Source organism: Diorhabda carinulata, chromosome 2 (assembly GCF_026250575.1).
Source record: "Diorhabda carinulata isolate Delta chromosome 2, icDioCari1.1, whole genome shotgun sequence".
NCBI classification, from domain to species: Eukaryota; Metazoa; Arthropoda; class Insecta; order Coleoptera; family Chrysomelidae; genus Diorhabda; species Diorhabda carinulata.
The window spans coordinates 24,597,304-24,603,897 of record NC_079461.1 but is presented as its reverse complement, the minus strand read 5'-3'; the positions used below and the strand labels follow the sequence as shown (position 1 = coordinate 24,603,897).

At 31.1% G+C, this 6,594-nt stretch overlaps 1 protein-coding gene across 12 annotated transcripts in view; it reads right to left on the bottom strand.

Annotated features, from left to right (window-relative positions):
* Positions 1-6,594, bottom strand: part of LOC130903759 (glucose transporter type 1) — a 555,907-nt gene that overhangs the window by 74,233 nt on the left and 475,080 nt on the right. The gene's annotated exons all lie outside the window — the stretch shown is intronic.

Sequence of the window (6,594 nt, the reverse complement as noted above, 5' to 3'; positions counted from 1 at the left end):
ACAAAAAGTTTTAGCAATATTAAAAAAAATTTAACTACAATCTATCCTACAAATAAGTTGAGATATTATTTGTGAGGTTTGTTATAAACAGAATCATTAAAACTAATTTCAAATAGAATAAGTAGGTTATTCTTACCTATTTCGTGTAATGTATCTTCGGTTTAACCAATGATGATTGACCATATTTGTTGTATTAAAATATCAAAACTACTTTGAAATAAACTATTTATTAAAATATATATTAAAATTTATAAAATAAGTGTTAAAACGTGGTTTCAATAATCAGTCGACCATACTGTAACTAACGCAAGAATATAAGACATCTATCTATTTACAATTACAATTATTATATTATATAATTATATTATATATTATACAATTATTTATATGGGTCCCTATTAGGATCGTGAACCATAAATCTCAACGAATACAATAAACCTTAAATTTGAGTAGCTAAATTTATGATTCTTCACAGTCACATGAATATAAGACAAAAATTTGGTAATCCAAAAGGATACGTTAATGGAGGGTGAAGTAAGGTACACTTTTGTGTCCTTCAACCAAATGACTCACAGATCATAATAGTTTGCATTGCGGGAGAGTTAATTTACACACAAGTGATTGTATCTCTGTCTAGGAGGTTATATTTGTGCATATGTTTTTAAATTTAAATAATTTTAAGTGGGAAATTTTTATGTCAAAACAGTTCGTACTTGGATATGCGACTAATTAGTATTCTGACTTGGATGCAACTTAATGATATTTAATTGCATGCATTTTTAACAGCGTCAATTTCCGCTTGGAATTTATTTTATTCTAAACCGTTCCACTCCCATTTCATTTTATTTATTTGTACAAGAACTCTATGTGTACTATAGCACTGCCTAGTAAGCTAATTTTAATTCCACTCCCTTTTCTTCCAGTATTCTGTATGGAAACTTTCCTCCATTTCAATCGGTGGCATATTCTACAAATCCAGTCATTCATTTATGAGGAAGTATTTTTCTTTACATTCATCCCCTAATCTTCCTCCTACACTTTCCACCGCTATGTGAAAACATTTATGGGGACTACATGGAAAACTTTCATTTACAAAACATGTTTATACTAACATCCTAATATTATACAGGATGTTTCTTGTAAGTAAAATCCAACAAATGCACAGTTTGAATTATTATCTTATTTATAAACACGCTAAAATTAAACACTGAATCATTGATTAAAACCAATATACTCGGTTATATCTTAACGATAAAGTTAACGATACTACAGCCTTCTCTCTACGATTCAAGAGCTTATTCCCTCCTCTCATACTTCCATGGTTTCCATTAAAAATTATCATATAGCCTTGAAACCCGATTCAACTACAGCTTATATTAATCTGTCACATCTTTGAGGTCGATAACTTTTCTTAAACCCCTCGTATCTTAAAATCGACGCCTTCACGAAACAGTTTATTTTCAATAACTTATCAATATGATTGAATAATGCTGCAACGCCACCAAACAATCTCCTACGTGTAGGCGATTACTTAGTATTAATTGTGTTTTTAGCCGACATAACATCTAATTCCTGTTAATACGAGTTTCGCTAGCAATCTTATTTTCACACTACTATTTATTATAGTCTTGAAAAAAGCCTAAACCAAGAGGAATATTTCCCATTATTGGTGAATTGTTTTGGCCAGAATTCTGTTTGTAACATCTCGCAAAGGAAGAGCGGTGTTACATCAGTTTAATTTGAGATAGAACAAAATTCATTATCGGTTATCTTAGAAAACACTTCAATAGAATTGTGACCGTAGATCTTTCCATGATTATACAATTTAACAACAGACGTAGCAGCAACGCTTTTACAACGTTACGGGTGATGAATCGTGGTTATATGACAATTGTCCTTGAACCAAAAGAAGTCGATGATTTGGTACTTTGAAGGGTAACTGCGTTCTTCAACAATTGGACGCTTGCGCAGTATTAATGCTCGAAAAGTAGTTATATGATGACGAACCGTTATGAAAAGCTTCCGATATAACAGCGACAAGTTTATTAATGTGAGAAATATTTTATAATGATAAAAATATAACCAATAGATATTACAAATTAAACATACTCACGAGGTATAGATAAGCGATTTTATACACTTGACGTCTTGGTTTAAACACGGTTTTTTCATGGGGCCAACAATTTGTTTTGCAACAACGTTGGCTAGCCCATAGAAAACAAAAAAAACGCCTCAACTCTCAATTCCAATAATCATTTTGGCAATGAATCCCGATGTGCACGAATATGATCTTTCAATTGTGAATTGAAATACAACTTCTCTTTTGTTAATCTGTCAAAAGTCTCAGAGCAAATTTGGCACTCACTCGTCTCAATTACAAATCATCTGTTAGAATGCTATAAGATTTTTAGTTTTTTACTAAGCTATGGAATCAATGTATATCATATATGGACCAACAACTGTGTCTACTTTTTGCGAATTTCCTTCTTTTTTAAAGACTAAATATTGAACAAAATATGAATGCGTTGTTCAGGATCGACTATCTCACTAAAGAGGCTTCAGTAGCAGAATGACAAAACCGAATGGATTCGATCTTGTTATTTTTCGTATTTCACCCCGTATTTGTAAGTTTGGACAACAAATTTTATTGCGGATTACACATATATAATTCATCAATCTTATTAGGAGATAATATAAGGGATAGTGAATGTTGTTGCAACGTAAATCACGGTTCATATCAATTGAAACTTTGGAGGTAGATTTAAGCTTCCACACCGATGGTGTGGATATTAATATCCGGTTATATTATGTTAATATTGTTGTGGGGCGACTGCATTAATGTCACCTCATTAATCTTCTAATGTTGCTGCATTTTTCAAGATTAATTTCTATTCAACCAATATTTGTAAAATATTTATTAATTGATTGTATTTACTTTAAGATGAACAAACAAATTGTTATATTATAGAATGGCATCTTTTAAAAATAGGTGACACAAATAGCAAAGTGTACATAAGTATTTGTATTATCTAATCTTTTTATTAACATAATCCTGTATTCTGGTTAAATTATGCTTGCATCATAATATAGAGACATCTCTGTCATTATATCAAATATTATCAGTTATTCTAGCAGAAAGTCATTGAATTATGATCTAAAAAAATGTGTTTGTGGAGATGTATTAGCATCAGACGTATTCGTTAAAAAAAATAAAAATAATTTTTCGAGCTAAAGGTAAAAACCTACCTTATAACTAATTAAATAGAAAAAACAAGAGCTCGCAAATAATTATGTGAGTTTTTTTCATTAAAAATCCCAACACTCCAAAAAATGACTATGATAACCATGAAAAATAGGACAACGGTAAAAAGGTTTATATTTTAAGTCGGTAATTGCTAATACAGGGACTAAATAACTAAAGGTGATCTGGGATAGTACAATGAAACTAAAAATATATAATCAATAAATAATAACGAGAAAATAATAATCGAAGTTCAGTGGCTTTGTCATGCTTGACTAGAGTCCAAGTAAAAAGTGATAGCTTGGTTTCTTTGAGTAATGATACAACCCTATTATTTTCTAGAGCTTAAATGTTTAAGTTACTGAATTCCCAATCATACTTTTTGAAAACTCAAATATTAACGTCATCAATAAAAAATAGATAATATATAGAAAAGAATAAATTAGGGATAATGCAACTCAAGCTAAATATTAAATACAGAAATTTGTTTAGTCGAAGAAATTTATTATTGTATTTACCTAAGAAAACAAACTGTGGATTTCACTTTTTATATCATTTTGATAATCATAAATCTTTGAATGGATTTATATTTTGGATAATTCCGAAATGATTATGTTAATTCCTCATTCAATTCTCGAAACGATATAAAATAAGTTTTTATCTTCACAAATATGGAATATTCTTAGCTGCATACTAGACATATTTCGTTATTCTACATGTACTCGTAGTATAACAGAAAGTGTAAAGTGTGCATGTCGAGTGCGAGTTATATGATGAACTGACTCTGAGTCCCTTATCCTTGAAGAAGTTTCCCATTTTTACCTTAACGACGTACTTTTGAAAATATTAAGCCTGGAAGATTCTGATTCTTCTTAGAAATATCACTTCAGATCATTTGTACATAATGTAGAAAACTCGTTCATAAATAGACGACAGGGAATAATAAAATATGAGCTGTATTTATTCACCCACTCTCTCCGATTATTATATTTCATTTCAATGAGCCATTCTAAAGTTAACCATATGTACTAAACCCCTTGGACCCCCATGCAAATACAACAACCCTATTAAAAATCATCCGAACCCTGCAGTTGAAACGAATACTATATCAGGCCTATCCAAAATCAATTCAAAATCAACATAATCTATCATTAGAAATTCCTAACCTATTAAGAAGTTCAATGTTAATCTCTTTATGGGAGAATCATTAATTTTGTACCAAGGGCAGCGATGGAATAAAAATAAACAGTGAAGTGTGAGTATTAAAGTGATGCGTTCACTGAATATAAATCGAGAATACAAGGTTTAACTTGCACTTGGTGTATAAAAAGTTTTGAGTTATATTAAAGTATATATTGCTCAAACGTAAAAGAAAAAGATTCTTAGCAAAACGTCGAAACAAAAATAACTGTGCAAAAAAGAAACATTTGAAAGGCTCGAGGTATATCTATGTTCTTAGAAACGAGAATAAGTTTCATGAGAAGCAGATAAATTGAAAGATAACTGAATAAACGAATTTAAGAATCAAGCATTGTTATATAATCTCATAATAAGTGATTTGAAATGCCAGCTACTCAATGTGCAATGCAATGCCAGAGGCAATATTTTTTTATCAATCAACTCACATCAAATACAAACATGACAGATGCCTAGTATACAGAAAGAAATATGACGATTTCTAAAAGAAATAATAGATGTAGTCAAAAGCACTAGTATAGCTTTTATAAAAATTTCAGTATCAACCTCGAAATTATCCAATTTATGGGAAAATATGTCTTGGAAATATAGGCCTGTCACAAGTAACCGAGGAAATAAGGCATAAATCAATCCACTAGATTTAATGTTATATTTTATGTCAATCTTCAATTTCATGTCATGTATCTACTTTTACATTGAATTGTTCTTCACCCATGATTATATAAAGGATTGAATGAACCAATATTCCGGATGCTGGAAAACTCAATTCTAAAATTATAAGAAAAAAAGGAAAGAATTGTCAAATGGTGATCTAGATATTCTACTCATAGGAACTAAAGTTTTGAGTATGGCAATACTGATATGAACTATTCTACGACTTTCGACGTGGATTAAACCAGCTTCTCTTTCATCTGACCATCTCGAACCACCATGTTTCGCTGGTTTTTCGTATTCATTCGTGATCACACTTCGCTACAAGACGAATTTCGTGAAAGTTGTCCAAAATCGACTGTTGTGCCAGAAAACATCGATGATGTGCGTAAACTGATATTGCAAGATCACCATGTGACATACCATGAGATTGAGATATACTTTGGCATTACTTCTAATAGCATATATTCAATAATGCATGAAAATTCGGCCATCAAAAAGATTTGTTCGCGTCGGATACCGCTCAAAAAAAGCTCGTGTCCATCGGTGCAAAGAGATGCTGGAAAAATTCAATCGCGGTACTTCAAAAGACGTCTTTAAAATCCTGAAAGGCAAATGATGGATCTCTGCATATGAACCCGAAACTAAACAAGACTCGAGTGTATGGGTCTTTCAAGACCAGCCAAATCGAACAAAACTTGTTTGTGCACAAAGCAATTCGAAGCAAATGGTCGTGTGGTTTTCCGAAATAACACATCGCCACCATTCCATTAGAGCAACTTCGAACGGTTAACTCTGAATTATTGACCAGCTTTGAAAAAATCAGGAAAATCAATTTGAAAAACAATAAAATTATGTTTAAAATAATTTAAATTCTATTTATTTGTTGGAATCCCTACCCGATATTTTCGGCGTTTCAAAATTCTCTGTTAATTTCAATAGTTCCCTTTTCTCTTTTAAATGGAAATGTGAATAAACGATACAAATGTTAAATTCGCATGGAAATAGCATGAATTGAGTAGTGATTATTGTATCTTCACTCCTCATACATTTTACGACATGCCTGTTTGTTTAACACGTTATTAGAGAGATTAGATTCGATTTACGTCAGTCTACATACGGATATTTGTTAAAGATACGATCAATGACCAAACAAAATAATCATAAAATTCACAGACATGTGTAGATTTTACATCTCCTTGAACATTAAATTCATATCTCAATATAAACTTGGGGACTTTCAGTTGAGCATCAGATTATTTGAATACAAGTTAATACACAAACACAAATCTGAAATGGATGCTTCAGACAGCAATAAAAGTGATAAAAATAAAAATTGTAGACCTATTGGTAACACACAACAGGAAAAGAAGACACGTACAAGAACAAAAAGAGACTTAACAGAAGTACCAATTAGAATAAATATTGGACCAGATGGGAAGGAGGAAGAAGAATTTAAGTGAACTATATCAATTTCTTATGCGTATTAAGTGGTACTAGATGAT